Below are 27,505 nucleotides of genomic sequence, written 5' to 3'. Positions count from 1 at the left end.
GTCTTTTTTGTAACTTAAGGTTTTGCCTAGAGGAATTCTCTATGTTTTGAATCTAATTACCCTGTAAGGTATCTACCATCCTGATTTTACAGAGGTGATTCCTTTTTACTTCTATTAAAAGTCTTCTTGTAAGGAAACTGAATGTTTTTTCATTGTTCTAAGATCCAAGGGTTTGGGTCTGTGGTCACCTATGCAAATTGGTGAGGATTTTTACCAAACCTTCCCCAGGAAGTGGGGTGCAAAGGTTGGGAGGATTTTGGTCGGAGTGACGTGTCCAAACTACGTTTTTTCAGGAACCCAGATAAAGTCTGGTGGTGGCAGTGGAAGTCCAGGGGCAAAGGGTAAAATAGTTTGTACCTTGGGGAAGTTTTAACCTAAGCTGGTAAAAGTAAGCTTAGGAGGTTTTCATGCAGGTCCCCACATCTGTACCCTAGAGTTCAGAGTGGGGAAGGAACCTTGACAGCCTCTATCATAATTTCTCCATAAATATTTCTGATCTCTGTACATAAATTCATAAAGTAAAAAGAACATCAAGAGAAATTGTTATAAGAGACAAACCCATGCTCTCAGCTTGTTGCTGTTATATCCAGTGTCCATGTAACAGGGTGGATTGCCCTTGGGATAGATTACAGGATGAGCTCAGGGTGCCAGAAAAGGGGGCCATGCCCACCTGCCCCCAATACACACTTTTTACTGGCCATAAGGACAAGCAACATGGGGGAGGTGTTTTGGGGGAGAAGTGGCACTGTGAGAGTGGGAGCTCAGAGGAAGGGGCGGTGTGAGGGTGGGACCTCAGGGAGAAAAGTCAGCATGAGGATGGGGCCTCCAGGCAAAAGGGCAGTGCGGGGCTGTGACCTCGGGGGGGCAGTGCAGTGGGGGACCCCAGGGTTCTGGCACTTGTGCCCCCCCCCCCAGTTTTAGGGCACTTCCGCCGCTTCTGGATGTGCTCAACCTGTGAGAAATCAGGTGATTCTTGTATAAAAGGAACCAGGCTGGAGGAAAGAGATTGTAGGGAGCAAGAAGGCTCCCACAGGGCCCTGAATCAGAAAGAGTCAGAGGCAGAAAGGAAGCTCAGAGCATGGAGGAAACCTCTGCAGCCAGGGAGAGACCCTGATCAAGACACAAAAGAGACTGGAATACCCAGAGGGGAAATAAAGAGATGAGGTAGGAAATGACACAGGGAAAACTGCAACATGGGTAAAGGAGCTGACCTAGCGGTGCAGTTCAGGGCCCTGAGCCAGAACCTAGAGTAAAGCGAAGCACTCGGTTCCCCTACTGGCCCCAAAGCAAGGGGCAGCAGGCTAAACTAAGGACTGGCTGAGGAAGAACCGCAGAGAGGGCAGAAGTATTTGTTTTGTGTTAAACACATTTTGTGGATTTTTATGTTGGACAACTGTGACCCTGGAAGGAGTGGACTAAACTCCAAAACCAGTGCTGGAGTGACCACCAGCAGGGGGCACTAGTCCCACCAGGGAGTTGCAATGCTATGCCTAGCCACAAAGGGGCACCTAGTGGTGGGTGGCCTTGGTTACAGGCCACTAGGGACAAAGTTCAATGTACAGAAAGGTTCTTAGTGTTTATTGCTTACCCTTATTTAACACATACACAGTAACTTTCAGTAATGGTCCAAAACACTCCAGCATAAATGCTGCATCTAATGGAGAATGTCTGGAACCATGGCTATAATACCCTGTTTTTTTTTCCCCTTAGGAGGTTGGGGGAGCAGAAGGAATATCTGGTAGAACACAGAGAAATCACAATTGTCTGCAGCACCTCCAGGTTATTTTTTTAAACACATTATAATAAATTCACCTTGCACTCAGGGCACATTTTTTAAAAATGAAGTTTACTTTTGCAAGCTTCTGAATAGGATAGTTGTCATTAAAATATTTGCCACCTTTTGTTAACACTCTCAGATAATGAGGACCCCAGTAATTGTTGTGAGGCTTCCACTGACAAATGCAGAATTGTTATCTTTTGAAAAGACTGGTGCAATGTGAGAAACAGATTTAAATAGGATCTGGACAATTATTTTGTAGGGAAAAAAACTCTGTAGCTCTCTTATCTCATTTCCGTAACTGTCATCTCTCCCTATCAGGTCCCCAGTCCAGTTTAGAGCATTTCTGAAGTCCACAATATCCTGAAAATTCCATTAGATCATCAACTTATCTATTTCTATTAATTAACTAAAATATATTTGCTTTGGAAAAACTCATGCCTTGTTACATGATATTCTTTAATTGAAGGGGCTTGATATCACTTTACTGATTTGTACCTGCAGATTTTTTTGGTCATGGACTGGGATGCACAACCTTCTGCAAGCTTTGGGCTACATTTTAATTACTCACTGGTAGTAGGGATCATCTGGACAACATATACCTCATTTAATGTATTTATTAATGTCCTTTTTGTTTGTTTGTTTTTAGGTGGTTTTCTAAGGCACCTTTAATGCTCCCTAGGTGTGCATACTCAGCTAACTGTCCCTCCCATCCTCCTTGCTAAAAACCGAGACAACCCATGATTTTCCGCCTCAGACAAAGAGATAGATCTGGCATAAATAGATAGGCTTTGCATACCCTGAAGGTCAACTAGCTCAGGCTCACAGACTGAACCCAAAGTTTCCCAAACGCCACCAGAATTAAAGTGAGCAAAGTGACTGAAATTCAGTAAGAGAAGATGTCATGTGTCCTGCTCCACTGTCAAACATGGACATGCAACCACAGATGTAACCAATCCAGTCTATGTCCAATCAGTTTCATCTGCAAAGTACATGGAAAACTCTACTGAGAAATAATCAGTTCAGTATTTATTTATTATTTCTATAACGGTAGCGCCTAGGTTCCTCGTCATAGACCAGGATCCCTTATTCTAGGCGCTGTACAAACACAGAACAAAAAGACTGCCTGCCCCAGATAGCTTATGATTTAAGGCAAGAGACTTTAGATGGATTCAGACAGATGAGGTATACAAGGAAACAATAAGATAATATTGGTCAGTGTGATAGGCAGTGGTCTCAACACACCAGCAGACTAATAGTTGCCAACTTTTTTGTAGTCATCACAGCAAAGGAGTGTTCGCAGGAGGAATTTGAAGGAGAATAATGAGGAAGCTTGTGGATGATTGCACGGAGTTCCTCCCAAGCATGAGGGGCAGCATGGGAGAAATCACAAAGGTGCTTGTTTGAAAACTTAACAAATGGACAATAAAGGCCGAAGGTAACATTTGATAGTGAATGAGAAATGAAAGGCAGGGTGAGGGATAGCCTGTGAAGGGCCTTGAAAGTAAAGACAAGCAGCTTATTGATGTGATGGAAAGTGGGGAATCAGTAGAGGGGTGACATGTCCAGCTGATGGGCTAGGAAAATGTTCGACCCCAGCTTGACTTCAGCACCAGCACTCTAGCCACCACTGTTCATACTTCATCTGTCACAAACCATCTGAACAGACCTGTGAGAATATTTCAAATAAAGGAACATTTAGGAGTCACTGTACCAATGACCAAAGACAAGAATTTTTTTGTAATGATCTACAAAGCCAAGAATACAGTGATCCATTGGTTATGCAGATTTTTCCCTCAGAGTTCCTCTACCTGAGGGGAAAAGAGTGAGCCCAGACTTCAAACCGAGACATTATTCATCTGATCATTACAATGGTGTAATCCTCATCAACTCCATATTCCACGCTTAGAATAATGACAAGGTCAAGATCATATCTACATATAGATAATGTCAACCCATGGAGGATAATCCCATGACTGTCATGGTGACCATGAGAGCCTGAGTAAACCTAGAAAAAGTAAAAATAACGAGGAGTCCTTGTGGCACCTTAGAGACTGACAAATTAATTTGGGCAAAAGCTTTCATGTGTTAGAACCCACTTCATCAGATGCATGGAGTGAAAATACAGGAGCAGGTATAAATACATGAAAGGATGTGGGTTGCTTTACCACGTACAAGGTCAGTCTAATGAGATAAATCAATTAACAGCAGGATACCAACTCAGGAAAAATAACTTTTGAAGTGGTAAGAGAGTGGTCCATTACAGACAGTTGACAAGAAGGTGTGAGTAACAGTAGGGAGAAATTAGTATTGGGGAAATTAAGTTTAGGTTTTGTAATGATGCAACCACTCTCAGTCTCTATTCAAGTCTAATCTGATGGTATCCAGTTGGCAAATTAATTCCAGTTCTGCAGCTTCATGTTGGAGTTTGTTTTTGAAGTTTTTTTGTTGAAGAATTGCCACTTCTAGGTTTGTTATTGAGTGACCAGAGAAATTGAAGTGTTCTCCTATTGGTTTTTGAACGTTATGATTCCTGTTGTCAGATTTATGTCCGTTTATTCTTTTGCATAGTGTGACAAAGCTCTGACCTTGTCTCAGTGGGTCCTGCACTTCCTTGTGGATTACGCTCGCCTCACAGGTTCACTGTGAGCCTCCAAGTAGCACTTCTCTCTCTAGAGGCAATGGTCACATCCTATTGAGCCATTTTCATCATAAGCCAGCGAGGGAGGTGAGGAGAAGCTATCCTCCCTGGAGAAGCTATCCTCCCTTGCACAGTCTCTGTTGTCTCCCAGTCTCAGTGATTAGTCAGGGACGGGAGGGGGGGAGCACAAGCCCGCCCTCTACTCCGGGCTCTAGCCCAGGGACCCTGGTAATAGCAGCTCCTGGTAGCTGGCATTATGGAAACAGGATGAGTATGATTCCCTGGGCCACTTCCCCACAGCAACCCCCACTTCATCAATATCTACGTCACCCTTACCTCAGGGCCTCCTTTCTCATGCCTGATAGGGTTTGTACTGCTCCATTTCTCCAGCAGCATGGCTTCCTCCTACAGCTCCTGACACATGCCCCCCACCTGACTAAGTGGGAGGCTTTTAACTTGTTTCAGCCAGCCCCTGATTGGCTTCTGGTGTCCCAATCAATCGAGTTGTCTCCACTGCTTTCTGGAAGGATCTTAATTGGCCCCAGGTGTCTTGATTAACCTGGAGCAACTGCCATTAGGTTACCATGGTAACAGGGATTTGTTTAGTCTGGGACTAACATACCTGTTTCTCACTACTTTCCTATAGCCATCTGGCCTTGCCCCATCACAGTAGAGACTGTACAGTTTGGCCAATGAACATGGCAGAAGGACATTGCTGGCACATGTTGGCATATATCACATTGGAAGGTGTGCAGGTGAACGAGCCCATGTTGGTGTGGCTGATGTGGTTAGGTCCTATGATGGTGTCCCTTGAATAGATATGTGGACAGAGTTGGCACTGGGGTTTGTAGCAGGGTTTGGTTCCTGGGTTGGTGCTTTTGTTGTGTGGTGTGTAGATGCTGGTGAGTATATGCTTCAGTTGGGGGGCTGTCTGTAAGCGAAACCTCGGTGCCAAGTCTGTCCACATATCTAGTCAAGGGACACCATCATAGGACCTAACCACATCAGCCTCACCATCAAGGGCTTGTTCATCTGCACATCTACCAATATGATATATGCCATCATGTGCCAGCAATGCCCCTTTGCCATGTACATTGGCCAAACCAGACAGTCTCTATGCAAAAGAATAAATGGACATAAATCTGACAACAGGAATCATAACATTCAAAGACCAATGGGAGAACACTTCAATTTCTCTGGTCACTCAATAACAAACCTAAAAGTGGCAATTCTTCAACAAAAAAACTTCAAAAACAGACTCCAACATGAAGCTGCAGAACTGGAATTAATTTGCCAACTGGATACCATCAGATTAGACTTGGATAGAGATTGGGAGTGGTTGCGTCATTACAAAACCTAAACTTAATTTCCCCAATACTAATTTCTCCCTACTGTTACTCACACCTTCTTGTCAACTGTCTGTAATGGACCACTCTCTTACCACTTCAAAAGTTATTTTTCCTGAGTTGGTATCCTGCTGTTAATTGATTTATCTCATTAGACTGACCTCGTATGAGATAAAGCAACCCCCATCCTTTCATGTATTTATACCTGCTCCTGTATTTTCACTCCATGCATCTGATGAAGTGGGTTCTAACCCACAAAAGCTTAGCCCAAATAAATGTGTTAGTCTCTAAGGTGCCACAAGGACTCCTAGTTATTTTTGCTGATATACAGACTAACACGGCTACCACTCTAGAAACCTAGAAAAAGTAGTTACCTATCTGCAACTAGAAAAGGAGTACTTGTGGCACCTTAGAGACTAACCAATTTATTTGAGCATAAGCTTTCGTAAGCTACAGCTCACTTCATCGGATGCATACTGTGGAAACTGCAGAAGACATTATATACACAGAGACCATGAAACAATACCTCCTCCCACCCCACTCTCCTGCTGGTAATAGCTTATCTAAAGTGATCACTCTCCTTACAATGTCCCTAAGGAGAGTGGAAGTTATCCACCTGGAGATTGGTCTGTGAAGAGATGGCTTGACCCTTCATTAGTCTGAATAGGAAACAAACAGAGGAATGGAGAGGTTTAATTCTGTCCAGATAAAATGCTAACCATTGCCTGACATTCAAAGTGTGGAGATGCTACTCCTCTGAGGTTAAACACCAGGGACATACAACTTAGGGAAGAATACCAGTAGACATACAACTAGTTCCAAATGAAACTCGGAAACCACCTTAAATAAACGGGAAACCACTGGGTCACTTTGTCTTTGGAAAATTGAATGTAAGAGGCTCTATCATCGAAGCCTGCAGCTTGCACACTCTCAGGAAATGTTATAGCCAGAGGGAAGGCAGAAAGTTAAGAAGTAGTTGCCAGAGGCTCGAACGGCAGTACCATAAGAGCTGCTAAAACAATATTATGGTTCCACAAAGGAACCAGGTCTTTAACTGGTGGGCAGAGATGAGTGATTCCTTTCAAAAACCTCACTGCCATGGAGTTTGAAAAACACTGACTTCTCTGGCCAGGCAGATGAAATGCCGAAATTGCCTCCAGGTGGACTTTCAATGGACTAAGCAAAAGGCTAGAAGACTGAATGAATAGCAGGTACTCCAAGATGTTCTGGATACAAGTCCATGTTTGTTGAACTCCCTGGTCTAATGAAAATACTGAGAACTGTTTCCACATGGCCCAGTAGGTCATGCTGGTGGAGGGCTTCCTATTGTTAAGCAAGACCTTTCAGACTGCCTCCAAACATCATTCCTCCTTTTCATCTAACAAGGCAGCACCAATGCTGCGAGATGCAGAGAGCTGAGCACTGGATGCAGAACCTGATCGTAATGCTGAGTCATGAAGTCAGGGTGAAGAGGAAGGGGTATGGGAGGCCATTTTGACAATGTGAGGAGGTCAGAGAACCAACATTGTCTTGACCATGCTGAAGCAATGAGAATGAGACTGGCATGGGCCAATGCCAGTTTGAGAATGACCTGCAGGATAAACGTAATTGGAGGCATGGCATACAAGCATGCAAATTCCCAGATCAGGTGAGAAGCATTAATCAAGGAGCCTGGACAGAGACACCTTTGGGAACAAAACAGCTGGCATTTCTTATTTTCTCTCATTGCAAACAAGATGGATTCAGGACACTGGGCTTCAGAGATCAGTTGTGATTCAGGGAGAAATTCCTGCTGGGATAATCTGCCAGGTGTTTGTGGATCCCAGGCAAGTGATTGGCCATAGGGTAATGTTTTCCCCAATGCAGAGCTGCCAGAATCCGATTGCCTCCTAGCCAATCATGTTGGGGTGTGCTCCCCGAAGCCTGTTTACATACTCACCAGTGTTCCCTCTATTTTTTCCCACACATGTGCAGAATGATTATTATGTGCACCAATATGGAGTTGATGTGTGATACACGACCTCCATATTGGTGCACACAACAAAATTCAGGTGGTGTGAGTGGGGGTGAGGGGTTTGGAGTGTGGGAGGGAGCTCAGGGCTGGGGCAGAGGGTTGGAGTGAGAGCTCCGGCCAGGGGTGCAGGCTCTAGGCTGGGGCCGGGGATGAGGGGTTTGGGGTGCAGGCTGACCTGGGGCTACAGTGGGAAGAGAGGACTCCCCCCAGCTCTCTCTCCCCACAGCAGCAAGTCTGGAACTGGGTTTGGGCCAGGGGAGGGCCACCCTGGCCATGGCAAGTCTGGGCTGGGGAAGGGGCACCCTGTCTGCAGCAGGTCTGGACCGGGCCTAGGTTCAGGCAAGTGGAGGGGCACCCCCTTCCCTGTCTTCAGCAGGTCTGGGGCTGAGTTGAGGCTGAGGGTGGGGCACCCCTTCCTCAGCCACAGCATGTCCCAGCCGGTGGGTTCCCTGAGCACCTATGCAGCGCTCAATAGGCTGCTATGTGGCTGCGCAGCTTACAGGGACTTAGATACTTACCAGTAATACCACCATAATGTAGTATGAGAATCACTGAATCCCTGATGTGATCCTAAAAGGTTTTACAAGCACTATAGATGGCACAAATCTCCAGGACATTGATATGTAAAGAACCTCCCTTTTCCAATTCTAGGCCTTGAAGTTTCAGTAACTCCATATGTGCTCCCCAACCTGTTAAGGAGGCATTGTTGACTATAGTTCTCATCAGTGGAGACTGAGCAGAAGAAATGCCAAAACACACAATCCCAAACTGTCCACCACTATAAGGAATATAGGATCAGCAGAGGAAGATGGACTACTCTGTCCAACTAATAACAGTGCAGATGATAGACTGACTTCAGCCACATATGAAGAGGAAAAAAGGCGCAGCCTGGCATAATGGACTCCCTAGTACATGGAGCCATATGACAGTGTATTCAGGCTGTGGTTGAGGGTTGGAACTGCAGACCGAAATGTAAGCATCAAATCACCTGTAATAATTTAGTAAGCAGAAATGCTCTTGAATTCACAGAGTCTAACAGGGCCTCAGTGAACTCAGTTCTTTGAATTGGAACCAGTGTTTTCTTCCCGTTGTTTATGAGACCCAGATGATCAAATAAGCATAGTGTGAACTAAACATGACAGAGGAGGTCCTCTCTGGACTCACCCCTCCAGTAACCAATCATCCAGATCCAGGAAGATATGCATTCCCCTCTTTCTGAGATATGCTGTGATCACAGCCATGCATTTGGTAAAGAGCTGGGTGCGTGGAGAGGCTGATGGGCAGCACTGTGTTGAACCACCCTGAAAAAAACAGAGAAACCTCCTGTGGCTCAGGAGAATAGCTACATGAGGTTCAGAACAGGTCTCATCCCTCCCTTGGACTTGGTAGCCAGGAAATATCAGGAATGGAATCTGCATCCTCAGTGCTGAAGGAGGACCTCCTCTACAGGCCCCACGGTCAATAAAGATTGAAGCTGCAGGATAAGCAGTATCTCATGAGAGGAGTCCCTCTCATGAAGAGGAACAAGGTAGGAGGGTTAGGTAGTTGGGGGTAGTGGAGGATGAAGAGGAACTTGATGGCACAACCCAATCTGACTGTGTTTAGGACTCAGTTGTTTGTTGTGATCAAGTCCCAAACACTGTAAAAGCCCAATCAACAAAGTCAAATTTGAAGAGCAATGCCTGCTGGTTGGTAATGTGCATCTGTAGGGAAGAGGAGATATAAATCTTTATCCCTCTCAAGTCCATCCTCTGGGACTCTCTCTTTCTTTGGGTGTAGATTTATACCTTCAATTACTACTAGGGAGTTAGGAGCTGGGTGGGAATAGAAAACCTCAAACCCCTGTGCAGGAATGAGGTATCATTTCTCTGAATGCTTTGCTGTAGGAGTTAAAGAAGCTGGAGTATTCCAGGGGGCTTTGCAGGCTCCAGGAGTGCCTCATTTGTCAGAAGGAGTGCCTTGGAGCTAATGGTTGGAAAATATCCAGAGGCTCACACATTTTCTCTTGTAGGAATTTTGCCTGGATTGATGCAGCAGCCGTGTGCCTCCGGAGCTCCCAGTACACCTTAAAGTCCTCTGGCACTGAGAGACAGAAATATTCCAGAATGGTAGAATCCTCCAGGAAGGATAACGAGGCAGTTTGCTGCATCAGTGACAGATCTTGTTCTCATACCACAGGATCCATTCAGAGGAGCCACATAGGACCAGAGGGAACAGACATATTGGTCATAGGGGCCTCTGTCAGGATGGGTGATCTTGCTCTGAAGCAGGTCAAAGAGCAGGACCAAGAAGTATCCCAGGGATTCCAAGGAGGCCACTGGGCATATGGATAAGGCATATGTGGCAAGTGACCTCTGATCCAACTGCACAACACTTGCCAATCTCAGTGCTGATAATGATCTGAAGGCAATTTCTGGTGCCTACCCAGTGAGGAGAGGGACAAAAGCCGTGACCTGGATCTTGAAGAATCCCAGAAGTTCTGGGGTGACAATGGAGAAGCCAGCCCCAATAGGGCAAACAACCTGTCAGACTCATCAGAAATGCAATAAGGAGATGGCATCGGTGCTGAAAAGCATGGGGAATCATCACCAGCAACACCGAATGGGACATACTCCCACCTGGTACTGGGAGAGGCATTTGCACCAAGGCCTGAACATAAATTGATGATGGGATCGGCTGCCAAGACAATGATGGTGCCAAAGGATGCCCCATTATTGAGGGTACCAGGCCCAGCCTTGACTCTATAGGGTGTGACCCGGCAGTGTAACTTGTGGTGCCGATGGACTCGGAGGCTCTGTGACATGGCCAGGAGGTGCCAAAGGCATAATGGAGGATGAGCCAGTAGACACCACAGTACCAGAGAATTCCTGAACTAGTGGAGAGTCTGGAATTGAGAGGCAAAGCAGGTCTTATGTCACCTGGTATGCAATTGGCATGGAGGCCGTCGGAGCTGGTGTTGATATCGTTGACACCAGGCTCAATGGATTCCCCATAGCCAGAACCAGAGTTGATAGTACAGGTCCTCCCTGCTTTTGGAGACATACCAGGGAGTGGTTGGATGGACCTGCTCCACACCATGTGCCAGAGGGTGTACAATGCTGGTCAGCACTCCTCTTGGAAGAGGAATCTCTCTGATCCCCAGAATGCTTCCATTTCATTTGATGAGACCTTTTCCTCATACTCCAGAGGAGGGTGAATGATCGCTCTTCCTCTTGAGGGAAACACCAGAGCCTGAACAAAGAGTGGCATAATTTGCCAGGTCTGAAGGTGACCACCGATCAGATGAGGGCCTCAGTTCCAAAGTAGGCCCCCTGGCCTGCTCCACAAGGTGCTGCTTCAACCTCAAGTCTCTCGCCAGCTGGGTCCTCTTTGTGACAGACTTGCAGATGGAGCACCTCTCTTTAATGTGTCCCTCACTGAGGCACATCAAGCGCCTTGTATGGGAGTTGCTGTTTGGGATGCACCTCCTGCATACCAAACAATGCTTAAACCCTGGGTGAGGGCAGCCAAGTACTTTAGCTAACACTAAACCTACACTTAACTAAAGCTGAGTTACTACTAGTATTATATACAAGGAAAAAGTTCTCAGAAACAGATAAAAATGTGAAGACCCCATACAGAGCTCTGACTCTAGACCATTGGTGGTGAGAAGAAACTGAGGGGCTGAGGGGGGTGGTACCCTTTTATGACCAGGAGAGGGGATATGGCTGCAGGGGGTGAGCGTCATACCTATGGGTATGGCTAGGTAAAGTTCTCCAGCTCTTTCTCATACACCCAGATAGAATACATGGCTGCATCTACTCAAAGAAGATGATTAATTATCCACATAAGCCTACGCACATTTAAAACCAGATCATATACAAATTCAGTCAACCCAACCAGGAACTCCCATGGTGTGTAATAAATTGTATATAAACACAGTTCTGGAGTGGGTGGAAGTCTATCCTTAAGATCTGATGCAACTGGCATAGACCATTACACTCCTCAACACTACCAAGGCTCATGCTGAAGTGAAGGTTCTTCTGGACGCAAATGGGATTCTAGTGGTCTTGCAGTGATCTACCAGCCAGCTCTGAATTGTACAGACTAATACAAGGGCCTGAGCCATTATAAAATCATGGATTATGATAACCATATTACTCATGCCACTGTTAGAGAGCTTATTCCTTCACTCTCCCACTTCCCTGGTCCTTCTCTCATGAACAGAGAGCAACAATACCCGAAGTCCGAAGGTGCAAACAATTTGATGTTTATTGGGGTGAACTTCCAGCAAGCTTAAATCCAAGTTCCTTTTTCCTTATTTTCAAATCCCAACTTACTTCCTTACTGTTTGCCCCTAATTTATACAGTAATCTTAGCTATACCTTAACCAAACATTCTACTGAAATTTACCTAACCAATCCTAACATATTGTAACATGATTAGCTAACTAATTATATCCCACCACCTTAATTAGTTTATACCCAGCAAAATTAATTATACAGCAGACAGAAACAATCACAGAACCAGACAGAGACCATGCAAACAAACAATAGCAAAGTGGGAACTATAATGACAAAACAATACAGAAGTGAGGATTTCACAACTACATCTATAAAGACATAAGGGTTTCCCAGCTGTGTCTATTGATAAGTGAGTTCTTACCAGACAGAAAACTATTAACCTAAATTTCCTTTTACATCTTCTAGGGTCTTCCCTTTCTCTGGAGGTGGTAGATCGGATCACCTTCCTAACAGTCCCATATTGACTAGTTTGGAATGTGAGGATGTGACTGTTTGCTTCCCAGTTTATGGCTGCCTCTGCTGCTTAGCCAAAGGCATTGGCCTAAGAATAGGGCCTCAGACTGTCACAGTGAGAGAAGGCCCTTACACAGATTCTTTCTTGTATACCTCTATTACTAGCTAAATGATAAACATATACCTAAATTGTTAAAGTATAGGCCTTTACAGGCAGGCCTGATTATCTATATCCTGACAGTCACCATGCAGACTGACCCACTACCAGTCTGCTTTGTTAACCATCTGAGTTAATGAGAAGATGTGGGTTCTGTCAACAGTGACAGAGAACATGGGGAGAGGGGAGGACTTGAGTTGAAAATTAAGAATAAACATTCTTCAAAGTTTCGGTGCATAATCATCTTCTGAGTTCTGCTCCATGGTTTTCTGTCACATGATATCTATTTCCATAGTCTTGTTTCTTTCTCTCTCTTACTTGTAAAACCTAATCTCCCCATGTTTATTTTTCCTCCCTACTGTTCCTCACACATTCTTGTCAACTGCTGGAAATGGCCCATCTTGATTATCACTACAAAAGGTTGTTTTTTTTTCTCTCCTGCTGGTAATAGCTCACCTTAACTGATCACTCTTATTATAGTGGGTATGGCAACACCCATTGTTTCATGTTCTGTGTGTGTGTATATATATCTTCCTACTGTATTTTCCACTGCATGCATCCAATGAAGTGGGTTTTAGCCCACAAAAGCTTATGCTCAAAATAAATTTGTTAGTCTCTAAGGTGCCACAAGTACTCTTGTTCTTTTTGTGGATACAGACTAACACGGCTGCTACTCTGAAACTAATCTGAATTGCTAACTCTGCCAACCAACTTTAGAAAGATAGGAATTACCAAGTAATTACATAGTTCTCTGAGGAAGAAGGCAGAGCTGTGCATTTCTCTACAGGGCCTGAAAACTGTAACTCATTTCTACCTTGTTGATGGAGAGAAAATCTGAAATCACAGCCCACACAATATTTGATTCAGCAAGTTGAGTAGATGGACCAAAGGAGAATAAATATATGGAATATACTGTGACGAGAGAAGTAGTTCTCTATTTTCAAGGCTCTTTCTCCATTTTCTTCCTTTTGGTTATTTTTCTGACAAGCCTGTTTAAGCTATCTGAAAATGACTGTCGCTACTGCAACTCATTCAGAAAGAGGAAGAAAATAGACCTGAGAGAACAAACACAGGAACCACCAGTAAGACCAGGAGCAATAGGGATCTTAACTTTGGAAAGTACCAGTTTTCCTAAGAGTAGGATACTTAGTAGATCTTTCGCATATCTGACAACTGTGATTCTACAGTTGCTGACCCCTGTCACTCGCAGTAAAGAGAGGAATTACCCATCACTTCCAGACTGGTGGATAGTCTGAGAGTGCAGAACAGATCTTAGAGTCTAGGACTTCAGCTTGCATTTGTCATAGGTAGAGGTAACATGAAGAAATTAGTGTCATATTGAACATACTGAAAGCAATGAAAGAGAAACAGAAGAATTCAACAGAGCTTGATCCATGATATCTGACTGGCTTTATCTCACTGAAATAATGTGCACTGCTGCCTTCCAAGCCACTAGTAAGAGGATAAGATGAGTTTAAAGAACCTTGAGGATAAGTAGGACATACAACACCTTGTACGTGCTGAAATCAAATAGCTCCACCAGGCAATAAGCAGGCTATTACAACTTTATTGTTTCAGGATATAAGCCTATTATGGATATAAGGATATAAGCAAATGCATACACTGACATTTTACTGTATTGGTTGAAAAGATTAATAGTTCACAAAGCAAACTGCCAAGTGTGGCAAATTAAATATATTAAAATGTGCAAGTTAAAAATTCTATACTTCTTGCACTATAAACTTACATACAATACAGATTAAAAGGTCACAGGGGCTCAGTTAATAATGCACTGGCCTGTCAGCTTCATAGATGAAATTTAAGTTTGTTAGACTGTAGTAAGCCATGACAGGGTGTGTTTTTCTAGACCATTTAGAAACGCTGTAGGTGCACTGTGCAGCGAGAAGAGGCCCTGACGTATACTAGTGTCACTAGTATACTAGTAAACATGCCAGAATTATTTTAACACTATTATTAAAAGGATCCTTTGAGTGAAGCTCAAAAAGTTTGAAAGTTCATTCAGGCAAAAGACTGGCTAATTGAGATACATGAGGCATCTGAACCAATCAAAGCTTTGGAAGAGCACTCACCATGTGACCCCTTGCCCCCTTTTGTCTTTGCTTTAGGGAAACAGGATCAGAACTAGGCCCAAGCAGAAGTGCAGAGGCTGTAAGAAACTAAAGTAGGTGAAAGTAAATTGGAGGAATAGGAGAGGGAGGGTTGTTGGAAGTCTTCACCTGTAATATTGCGAAATGCTAAGAACTTCCTGCGTTTTAAAAGAGAGAAATATTTCTGCAAAGAGGGACAAATTCTCAGCGGGGTACACTAACTTTAATGTCACCAGAACTCTGCTAATTCACACCAGCTGAGTATTTAGCCCCCAGAATGTAGGCTAAAAAACTGATCATCCACTCAGTACTTAACTGGGATTCTAGAGTAAAATAGTATGGCAAGATAGGGCCTGTTTAAATACTTATAAATGTGCACTCAACACAGACTCCCAAATACCTTTAAAAAGAAAGGCGTACTTGTGGCACCTTAGAGACTAACAAATTTATTTGAGCATAAGCTTTCATGAGCTACAGTTCACTTCATCGGATGCATTCAGTGGAAAATACAGTGGGGAGATTTATATACACAGAGAACATGAAACAATGGGTGTTACCATACACACTGTAACGAGAGTGATCAGGGAAGGTGAGCTATTACCAGCAGGAGAGCGACGACCCATCACTCTCACAGATCTTGGGAAACAGGCCAGTCCTTGCTTACAGACAGCCCCCCCAACCTGAAGCAAATACTCACCAGCAACCACACACCAGAACCACTAACCCAGGAACCTATCCTTGCAACAAAGCTCGTTGCCAGCTGTATCCACATATCTATTCAGGGGACACCATCATTGGGCCTAATCACATCAGACACACTATCAGAGGCTTGTTCACCTGCACATCTACCAATGTGATATATGCCATCATGTGCCAGCAATGCCCCTCTGCCATGTACATTGGCCAAACTGGACAGTGTCTACGTAAACCAATAAATGGATACAAATCAGACGTCAAGAATGATAACATTCAAAACCAGTCGGAGAACACTTCAATCTCTTTGGTCACTCAATTACAGACCTAAAAGTGGCAATTCTTCAACAAAAAAACTTCAAAAACAGACTCCAACGAGAGACTGCTGAATTGGAATTAATTTGCAAACTGGATACAATTAACTTAAGTTTGAATAAAGACTGGGAGTGGATGGGTCATTACAAAAAGTAAAACTATTTCCCCATGTTTATTCCCCCCCCCCCCCCGTACTGTTCCTCACACGTTCTTGTCAACTTCTGGAAATGGCCCACCTTGATTATCACTACAAAAGGTCCCCACTACCCCAGCTCTCTTGCGGGTAATAGCTCACCTTACCTGGTCACTCTCGTTACAGTGTGTATGGTAACACCCATTGCTTCATGTTCTCTGTGTATATAAAATCTCCCCACTGTATTTTCCACTTTATGCATCCAATGAAGTGAGCTGTAGCTTATGCTCAAATAAATTTGTTAGTCTCTAAGGTGCCAAAAGTCCTCCTTTTCTTTTTGCGGATACAGACTAACACGGATGCTACTCTGAAACCAAATACCTTTGTATCCTATACTTCCCTTTAGATATATACATGCCTCAGCCTTTGCATACGTATGTTGGTACCTATGTGTTTACTTTTCAAGCACTAACAGGCAGACGCAGTTTCTTCAGTCCTCACTTTAGCTGTGGTATTGGGCCTACAGCTTTCCTCCACTAAAATGTGTGCCTCTTCTACAGATGTAAGAAAGTGGTGTCCCTGACAGCATTTGAGACATTCCACCTGGCAACTGTAGAGAGGTTAAGGGAGAGATTGTACTGAACTTTCTCAAACCTCAAAGAAAGGTCAGGTTTGGTGACAATCCCCAGTTTTTACATTTCTCACCCAAACTGAATGAATATATCTTTCAATATAGGGCTAGAGGTTCACTCTTTCCTGCACTACTCCCTTTGTTCTACACAGCCCTAGGATGGAATAGTCTTCAACAAGACTACAACCATCTCTGCAGCCCCTGGTGTAGGTGCATACTGCTCAACCCAGATAATACAGCCAGTACTTCACGGTGGAAGAACTAGACTAACACTTTTTTATCAGCTATTTTTAATGCAATTTTTTATTTTGCTAACTCTTTTATGTACACGTGTCAAGGTTCCTCCCCCACTCTGAACTCTAGGGTACAGATGTGGGGACCTGCATGAAAAACCTCCTAAGCTTATCTTTACCAGCTTAGGTCAAAACTTCCCCAAGGTACAAAATATTACACCTTGGACAGGCCGCTACCACCACCAAACTAATACTGGTTACTGGGGAAGAGCTGTTTGGACGCGTCCTTCCCCCCAAAATACTTCCCAAAACCTTGCACCCCACTTCCTGGACAAGGTTTGGTAAAAAGCCTCACCAATTTGTCTAGGTGACTACAGACCCAGACCCTTGGATCTTAAGAACAATGAACAATCCTCCCAACACTTGCACCCCCCCTTTCCTGGGAAATGTTGGATAAAAAGCCTCACCAATTTGCATAGGTGACCACAACCCCAAACCCTTGGATCTGAGAACAATGAAAAAGCATTCAGTGTTTTACAAGAAGACTTTTAATAAAAAATAGAAGTAAATAGAAATAAAGAAATCCCCCCTGTAAAATCAGGATGGTATATATCTTACAGGGTAATTAGATTCAAAAACATAGAGAACCCCTCTAGGCAAAACCTTAAGTTACAAAAAAGATACACAGACAGAAATAGTTATTCTATTCAGCACAATTCTTTTCTCAGCCATTTAAAGAAATCATAATCTAACACATACCTAGCTAGATTACTTACTAAAAGTTCTAAGACTCCATTCCTGTTCTGTCCCCGGCCAAGACGACTACAGACAGACACAGACCCTTTGTTTCTCTCCCTCCTCCCAGCTTTTGAAAGTATCTTGTCTCCTCATTGGTCATTTTGGTCAGGTGCCAGCGAGGTTACCTTTAGCTTCTTAACCCTTTACAGGTGAGAGGAGCTTTCCCCTGGCCAGGAGGGATTTCAAAGGGGTTTACCCTTCCCTTTATATTTATGACAACACGTTTTGGTTATATAAACTCTGCTCCTTCATGGTTGGTGACACAGCCACCAGATCAATTAAGGCTGTTATGCGAGGCCAGCCTCTCTGCATACATAAGTTTTTGCAGGATCAGGGCCTTAATATTTGTAGCAGGGGTTCTGAAACTTTTTTTTTCATGGACCACTTGAAAATTCTGAGGGTCTCAGCGGAGCACTTAATGATCTTTCCAAATGTTGTTTGTACCATTAGCTAACTATTGTAAAACGCTTTGGATAAAAGTGCCATTTTAAAAAAAACCCTCAATAATGAACTCTTTTTGTTCTACAAATAAAAGCACACAACTCATATTTTAATATCAGTAATCTTACCTTTCTATGTGATGGATGTGCCCTCTCTCCAGCACCATGGCAGCCCTCAAGCTGGGGCTGGGAGCGGGTAGGGGGTCTCTCCCTCTCTCCCCCACCACAGCAGCCCTCAAGCTGGGGCTGGGAAGGAGGGCTCTCTCTCCCCGGCAGCTGCAGCCCTGGAGCTGGGGAAAGTTGCCTCTTTCTCTGGCCGCCACAGCCCTGCATGTCCCAAATTCCCCCCACCCCCCCTTCTCATGCCACTGCCCCCTCCCACCTACCCCCTATTCCCTCCAAGGCCACCACTTCACCTTAAATGTGCATCTTCTCCAGGGTCCAGTCACTTAATTAGTGGAGCCACGCCTGCGCCGCCCCACTAATTAGGTGGGTGGCCCTTCATTCTCTCGTGTGTGACCGCCCAGGCGCGCACCTTAGCGGGAACTATGCGCTGACCACCTGAATGGAGCTCGCAGATGACTGGTGGTCCATGGACTACAGTTTGAGAGCCTCTGATCTGTAGAATACCATTAGTTTCATCCTATTAAATTTCTTAGAAAGAGGTCTTGTAAAGTCCATAGAGTTTAATAGAGAAAGAAATACATTCTACAGAATTTTTAAACCACAGAATTATTATTTATTAATTTTAAGCACCCTTACTATGTTGGGAATTATATTTCTGCTGTAGAATTGTAGGGTTATACCAGCATAGCATTGGTGCCATAGCTATGCCTCTGTAGTCCTTGTAGCATAGACAAGGCCTGAGCGACGGTAGCTAGGTTGACAGAAGTATTCTTCCGTCAGCCTACCTATGTCTACACCAGTTTCACTTTGTATGGGTCACCACTGAAGTCAACACATCCAATTTTTTCATGTACGTTTCTTTGATTTTTTTTTTAAATATTCCACTTGTTTCTCATTTATACTGCACACTGGGATTAGATCAGCATAGCTATGGTGCTCAGGGATGCAGGTTTTTCACACCCCTGTGAACAATAGCTATATCGACCTAAGTTTTAAGTGCAGACCACACTTAAGGCAGTTGTAGATGAAGGAGGATGGGGTTAGATGGGAGAGGAAATGTGTAGAGATCAGAATCCCAATGTAGGGCAGAGAAAGCTTGGTGGGAGCTGAGTGTTAATGCAATATCAGTAGGCAGGGATAAGAGGTAGCTGTGGTAAAGTAAAAATGTACTGGTAATCAGTGAAATCGGTACACACGAGTATTATAAGCCATTTACAGTAAATGAGAAGTATACAAAAATTAGACGAGAGGGGTAAATAAAATGAAGTCACAGGTAAAACCAAAAATAACAAGTGTTAATGATGTCATTGTCTTTTTGAGGTAGCAAATGGCCCAAGGGGAGTACTCATAAGTAACTGCAGGCAAGGTGACTGTGCAGCGTGAGGGATAACTTAATTCTCAATAGTGATAAGCAAAGTAAGCAGGAGGATTAATATGATAATGAATACTTCCTTAAAAATTGTTTCCTAGAACTGTGTTTTGGGCTATATCCCATCATCTTGGAAACTCTCCAACTCACTGAAAGCTTGATTCTCTACAACAATGCTTGTAGCCCCAAGGGGAGAGACCTTAGCCAAACAACTCATATTGCTTGGATGGGATAGAAGCTTGGCTCAGCGACTTGGCTACAGAGGGGGTACTGTTTCAGAGACCAGGGACCTCAAGCAAATTTGAAAAGATTTGAGCTAACTTTTCAGAAACCTTTGATTAATTTCTAGCAGATGGGAAGTGAAATGTTGCTCTCCTTTCCCTCCCATGCCCACCTTCCTTCCTTTCCCTTTTCATTCCTTTTTGTTCTTCTGTCTTTTTTTCTGTTTGTCCCCTTATTTGGGGGGGGGGGGAATAAAATATAACTACAAAGTGATAAGCAAACCTCATGCAGTTTGTTTCATGGAGGAACAGATGTCTGGAGGCTTATCCCAAGCCTATCAAAACTATCCAAACCTTGTCAGGGACACAAAAGTGGGATGGAAATCTCACAAAAACATATTTCATCACAACATTCCTAACATGTCCTTTCAATATTTCTCTGAGCCAGAATTTTTTTATACTAGTGTTAAACCATCACCAAGGCAAAAGAAAATTTTTAATGAGAGGAAGGAAAATGGGTAAAAGAATAATATTACAAATATGGAAAACATATGTATTATTGAATACTCTCGATAGACGCTGGCTGATTTGAAAGACTTCTTACTTCAAAGGTCTTGGTCCTTTACTGAATAATGTGTTCATATAGATAATTTATTTTCTTTGAACAAAATATATTTCACAGAGATATTTCTCAGTTAACCTTTTTATTCACTTATAGTCTAACTCTCTAGTCACAACAGAGTTATCTCTTTCACTTTGTATGGGTCACCACTGAAGTCAAAACATCCAATTTTTTCATGTACTTTGATTTTTTTTTAAATATTCCACTTGTTTCTCATTTATACTGCACACTGGGATTCATCTTGAAAAGTGCTGTATAAAGCAAAATCACTCTTACTGGCTTTATTGTGAAAGACAAAAGCATGTATTTTTCCTTTTGTTTTTGAGATAGACAGGAGTACAACATGAATTCCAGTAGCCTACAAGAACCCCAAGAAAATGGGGTTTAGTGGGCAAAAAAGCCTGAAACTTGTTTTTTACAATTTATTTATTACAAATTATTATTTTTAAAGTTTTGAACCGACTGTCAAAAAGGAAAACTTTGAAGAATTGAAATCCAACTTGATTAAGGAAAAATATGCATTGAGAAATCTCTTAATGGTTAACTCTATTCAGGATTCAGAGTAGCAGCCGTGTTAGTCTGTATCCGCAAAAAGAACAGGAGTACATTTTTATGGCTGACTTAGAACAACGCTTCCTTAGATCTTGTCCCCTAACACCTCTACTCTACTTGCACTACATTGATGACATCTTCATCAACTGGACCCATGGAAAAGAAGCCCTTGAGGAATTCCACCATGATTTCAACATTTTCCATCCCACCATCAGCCTCAACTTAGACCAATCCACACAAGTGGTCCATTTCCTGGGCACTACTGTGCTAATAAGCGATGGTCACATAAACACCACTCTATACCGGAAACCAACTGACCGCTATACTTACCTACATGCCTCCAGCTTCCAACCAGGACACACCACACGATCCATTGTCTACAGCCAAGCTGTAAGATACAACTGCATTTGCTCCAATCACTCAGACAGAGACAAACAACTACAAGATCTCTATCAAGCATTCTTAAAACTACTATACCCACCTGCCAAAGTGAAAAAAACAGATTGACAGAGCCAGAAGAGTACCCAGAAGTCACCTACTAGAGGACAGGCCCAAGAAAGAAAATAACAGAACACCACTAGCTGTCACCTTCAGCCCCCAAATAAAACTTCTCCAGCACCTCATCACAGATTTACAACCTATCGTGAAAAATGATCCCTCACTCTCACAGATCTTGGGATACAGACCAGTCCTCACTTACAGACAGCCCGCCAACCTGAAGCAAATACTCACCAGCAACCGCACACCAAAAACACTAACCCAGGAACCTATCCTTGCAACAAAGCCCAATGCCAACTGTGTCCACATATTTATTCAAGTGACACCATCATAGGACCTAATCACATTAGCCAAGCCATCAGGGGCTTGTTCACCTGCACATCTACCAATGTGATATATGCCATCATGTGCCAGCAATGCCCCTCTGCCATGTACATTGGCCAAACCAGACAGTCTCTATGCAAAAGAATAAATGGACACAAATCTGACATCAGGAATCATAACATTCAAAAACCAGTAGGAGAACACTTCAGCCTCTCTGGCCACTCAGTAAAAGATTTAAGGGTGGCAATTTTGCAACAGAAAAGCTTCAAATACAGACTCCAATGAGAAACTGCTGAGCTTGAATTAATATGCAAACTAGATACCATTAACTTGAGTTTGAACAGAGACTAGGAGTGACTGGGTCATTAGACATATTGAATCTATTTCCCTTAGTTAAGTATCCTCACACCTTCTTGTCAACTATCTAAATGGGCCATCTTGATTATCACTACAAATGTTTTTTTTTCCTCCTGCTGATAATAGCTCATCTTAACTAATTAGCCTCTCACAGTTTGTATGGCAACTTCCAACTTATCTGTATGTATGTATATTTATATCTTCTTACTATATGTTCCATTCTATGCATCCGATGAAGTGGGCTGTAGCCCACCAAAGCTTATGCTCTAATACATTTGTTAGTCTCTAAGGTGCCACAAGTCCTCCTGTTCTATTCAGGATGTTACTGCAGGAACCAACTAGGCACAAACTCATTCCTGTTAAAAAAAAGATAAACATAAATATCCGTTTCTAGGACCTGAAACAAAAAATAATGATGTCAATGGGATCTTTTCATGTTAATTATTAATATTTTTATTACAGAAGTGTCTAGAAAGCCACCTGAGATCAAGACCCCATTCAAGGCTCTGTAAAAGCTCAGAAGATAGTGTCCTTACTCCAAAGAGCTTACAGTGTGAATAGACAAGACAGACAAAGACTTGGAGTAAAAATAAAGATAGAGAGGTGATGGTTACATCCATAGCAGAGCTGTGATTAGGACCCAGATTATCTGATTCCCAGGCCAGTGCCTTATCTGTTAGACCAGTGTTTCCCAAAGGCAGGGAGGGGTGCACTTTTCCTGGCAATTGTGAATAACTACTTTGGGAGAGGGCAAGAATAGACCTCTAAATTGTCCTCCAGAGTAGAGGTGGCCAAAAGTCAGGGATTTTGATTTGCAGCGGATTTAGTATTTATGAATTTGCATTTGTTCTGGTTCAGATTGAAAGCAAATCTACTGAAATTTCCTGGTGAAGCAGAGAGAACAGACAATTTAATTTCAGAAACACCAAATCTGGTGTTCCTGAAATGAAGTGTGAAACTGACATTCTTGTCAATGTCCTGGCTACTGTTCACTGAGTAACATCTGTGAAATTGAAAAGAATGTCAGTTTTACTTAGCTTCTCCATGGCAGGGAGCTTGCATGCCGTAGGAGCTTGAGCTGAAGCCAGGGCTCTTGGGGTTGCTAGACTTCACACTTTAGCCAGGTCTCTGGGGGCTGGCAGGCTCCCGTCAGAGAGCCTGCCATCCCCTAGAGACATGGCTGGAGTGGGCCATCAAGCAACCCTGAGAGCCCTGGCTCCACCTGTGGGCCCAGGGACTGGTAGACTCCCTGCTGCAGAGCCTAGCGTTTCCAACAATCCCAGCTCTAGCTGGAGCTCCCATGGTTGCTGCTGTGCAACAGGGAAACTCGAGCCAAGGGTCTGGGGGCTGGCAGGCTCCCTGCTGGAGCTGCAGGCCCTGGAATGCAGGCAGGTCTCTAATGGAAACCTACCTGTGTTTCCTTGAAAAATTAGTCAAATCTCTTGGTCCAGCAAAATCAACATTCTACTTGATATTCATATTTCATGGTAGGGAGTAAGGAAGGTGATATGGTGTGTATTGTGTTTATGTTATGGAAACATCAGCCAGGGAATAGCTAACAACATCATCCATTGTAAAACTAATTTCTAAAGCATCTCAACCTTCATCAGTTTAAAGGACAATCAACGAAACCTTAGGCTACAAATTATCAGTCTGGATGAAATTATAGGGCTGTCATGGGGCTGTTCACTCACCATGGGCTGCATCTCGGGATTAGCTCCATTTAGGTCTGATGTCCCCTTCTCACTCTTCAGGATGCACAGTGGTCCCTCTTTGTGACTCAGTCCTGCAACCAGATCACTGTATAGTACTCCCCTTCTGGGGAATCAAAGTCTCACAGAATCAGCTGTCCGCATGCTATTCCAGAGAGTCTTCCAGTCTTGACCAGGTCCTGTGTCACTTCCCCAGTGGTTCCTAGGGATCCTGAGCCCACCTACTGCTCTGGGTTCCAGTCCAGGGACACTATGTCTGGTAACTATGGTTTCCTTGATCTCAGACCCTGTTGCTATTTCCCTAGTCTCCTTACTTCCCTGCTCTATCATCTGGCCCCCATTTACTTGCATTTACCCACCCAAACTCCCTACTCCCAGGAAGTACCAACAAACTAATCATTTCTTCAGCTTCTTGCCAGACTCTTTAGCCCTAAACACACCTCCCTTCTTATAATGGAATGCTAAACTGTATTATACTGGTTTCAGAGTAGCAGCCGTGTTAGTCTGTATCCGCAAAAAGTAAAGGAGTACTTGTGGCACCTTAGAGACGCATCTGATGAAGTGAGCTGTAGCTCACGAAAGCTTATGCTCAAACAAATTTGTTAGTCTCTAAGATGCCACAAGTACTCCTTTTCTTTTTGTATTATACTGTTTATCCACAAAGTGGCACAGTGAGGAAAGTTCCCTTATTGAAACTAAGGTCCCAGCTATTTAAAGGAACCTCGGTCATACCTGACAGAGCATTACGATGAACACATCTGGTGTGTATAAGCAAGCTGTGTAGCCAGTCTGTACCTGGTACAGGAACATGACATGGGGTATGGAGTAAATTAAGAACAGAAACAGAAGGAAACAGCAACAAAGGTTGCAAACAGAAGGAACAAAGAAACAGAGGTTGCAGGATATCATCAACATGCCTCTCATCAATGCCCCAGAGAACATTAGCTTTGACAAACTTCCCAATGGGTAGACTGGATGCAGTATTTTACACTATTTCGAATTGCAAACGAACTCCACAGAGAAATTGGAAATATACCAGTATCTTCTCTAATTTATGCTATGGGGAGGCAGAGAATATTTTTGGATCCTTTGCAATTACTGAAGATAGCTACAAAGATGACCATGAAAGAGTTCTGGCTATGTTTGATGCACACACTATACCTTAGAGAAATGTGGTTTACAAAAGAGCATGTTTTCACCACAGAATTCAAGAACCAGGGGCAAGCGTTCAATGTTTCTTAAGAGCTCTGTATACCTTGGCTGAAAACTGTGATTTTGGGAATGCAAAATATGAAAATATCAGAGATATACAAAATATCAGGTTTTTATCTGTTAATGCAATAACCAGCCGTTCACAGCAGCTACAACTGAAGAGACATTTAACCCTAGCCTCAGCTATCTAAATAGCAAACCAGTTAGAATTAGTCAAACAACAGAACAAAAGGCAGGAGTAACTGAAGAAGTCTGAAACTAGCTTAAAAAGCTATAAACAGACCCTAGAGTGTTAAGAGTCATTATCATAAAGCCCCAGAGACAAGAAGAGAGTACTCCCATGCTAAGCAGGACAAATTCCAACCTATATGCGTAATGTGTGGAAAAAGTCATATCCGAAGAAATGATACATGTCCAGCCAGAGGCACACGTTGTAGTACATGTATAAAATATAGACAGCTTCTAGTTGTTTGCCACACCAAAGCAGTCAGGGAGTTGACTCATATTACAGACAATCAAAAGGCATTGATTCTGGGATCTAGCACTTGAGGTGACATAGAACCCTCCCGGAGAGTGAAACTGAATGTTCATGGCAAGACTATTGACTTTAAAATTGACTCAGGAGCTAATGTCAGAGACATCTCAGTAGGAACTTACAATCACCTTCAACCCCTCCCAGAGCTGAAGTCACCTGACACAGCTCAACTAACCCTGGAGGTATTCTGAACTACACGGGCCAGGTCACCATAGAAACAATTTATATAGACAAAAGCTAAATTCAGACTGTATGTGATCAAAGGACCACAGACCAATGTGGCAACCCTGATGAGTGCAATTTGGTGATATTAGACTTTTGAAAGGAGATCTTATACAAATAACTTAAGAGACAATGCTGAACCACATAGTGAACATACACCTCTCAGGATTCCTGTCCTATTACTACTGTCACAAATATAAAGGGAAGGGTAACCACCTTTCTGTATACAGTGCTATAAAATCCCTCCTGGCCACAGGCAACATCCTGTTATCTGTAAAGGGTTAAGAAGCTCAGCTAACCTGCCTGGCACCTGACCCAAAGAACCAATAAAGGGGCAAGATACTTTCAAATCTTGGGGGTGGGAAAGGCTTTTGTTTGTGCTCTTTGTTTACGTGGTTGTTCTCTCTTGGGACTTAGAGAGGCCAGACAGAAATCCATCTTCTCCAACCCATCCTAATCCAAGTCTCCAATATTGCAACCAGTATAGTAAGCCAGGCAAGGTGGATTAGTTTATCTTTTGTTTTATGTGAATTTTCCCTGTGTTAAAAGGGAGGTTTATTCCTGTCTTCTGTAACTTTAAGGTTTTGCTCAGAGGGGGAATCCTCTGTGTTTTGAATCTGAATACCCTGTAAAGTATTTTCCATCCTGATCTTACAGTGATGATTTTTACCTTTCTTTTTTTTTTTATAATATAATCCTTCTTTTAAGAACCTGACTGATTTTTCCATTGTTCCAAGATCCAGGGGTTTGGGTCTTTGATGTTTTTGTAACCAATTGGTTAGGATATTATTCTTTAGCATCCCCAGGAAAGGGGGTGTATAGCGCTTGGGGGGATATTTTTGGGGGGAAAGACGTCTCCAAGTGGTCTCCTTCCCTGTTCTTTGTTTAAAACGCTGGGTGGCAGCATACTGTTCAAGGACAAGGCAAAGTGTGTCCCTTGGGGAATTTTTTAACTTAAGCTGCTAAGAATAAACTTAGGGGGTCTTTCATGCAGTCCCCACATCTGTAGCCTAGAGTTCAGAGTGGGGAAGGAACCCTGACAACTTCATAAAGTGAAGTTAAAGAGAATGGAATGGATTGGCATAATTGAGAAAATCTGAGCCAACAGCATGGGGTGTCCCAATGGTTCCCGTTATAAATTAAAATGGAACAATATGAGTCTGCATGAATTTTAAAAGATTCAGTGAAGCTACTGTGAGAGAAAATATGTATCCTTCCAACACTGGATGACTTCTTCCTCAAAGTGAAAGGAACTACACTATTCTCCAAGTTGGACACCTTGAATAGATTCTGGCAAATTCCTTTAGCCAAAGAAAGTGCTAAATTGACTCCATTTATTACAAACTTTGGGAGATTTTGCTTTCAAAGATTATATTTTGGGATTGCCAGTGCTCCTGAAATTTTCCAAAGAAAGATGCATAATTTGTTAATGAACATAAATGGAATTCCAGTTTTCATGGATGATATTCTGATGTGTTCTTTCATTGAATATCCTTACAACAAAACTCTCAAGAAAAAGCTACAAAAAGTTCAGAAAGTTCTAAGTTACACTAGGGGTAGCTGGCCCATGTATCTAAAGCACACCAAGGAAGTGACAAGAGACTACTTTACAGAGCATAGACAATAAAGCGAGTCAAATGGACTCATGATTGAAGGCAATTGCATCGTAATTCCAAATGAAAATGAGGAGAGAAATCCTAAACCTTATCCATGAGAGACATCAAGGATTAACT

At 43.1% G+C, this 27,505-nt stretch overlaps 1 long non-coding RNA gene across 2 annotated transcripts in view; it reads right to left on the bottom strand.

The window, feature by feature from the left end:
• LOC311520211 overlaps positions 1 to 27,505 on the bottom strand; it is a 211,696-nt gene that overhangs the window by 19,576 nt on the left and 164,615 nt on the right. Inside the window, exon 3 of one of the 2 annotated variants that reach the window (XR_014711520.1) lies at positions 6,368 to 6,423. The exons of the other annotated variant lie outside the window; for it this stretch is intronic. This is a non-coding gene — a long non-coding RNA (uncharacterized lncRNA). Of the gene's footprint in view, positions 1 to 6,367; positions 6,424 to 27,505 lie in introns of those variants that run through there. 2 annotated transcript variants of the gene reach the window in all.

This window comes from Lepidochelys olivacea, assembly GCF_965140295.1.
Source record: "Lepidochelys olivacea isolate rLepOli2 genome assembly, chromosome: 4".
Classification (NCBI taxonomy): Eukaryota; Metazoa; Chordata; order Testudines; family Cheloniidae; genus Lepidochelys; species Lepidochelys olivacea.
The sequence above is the reverse complement of the archived record's forward strand: the minus strand, read 5'-3'. Positions and strand labels throughout refer to the sequence as shown.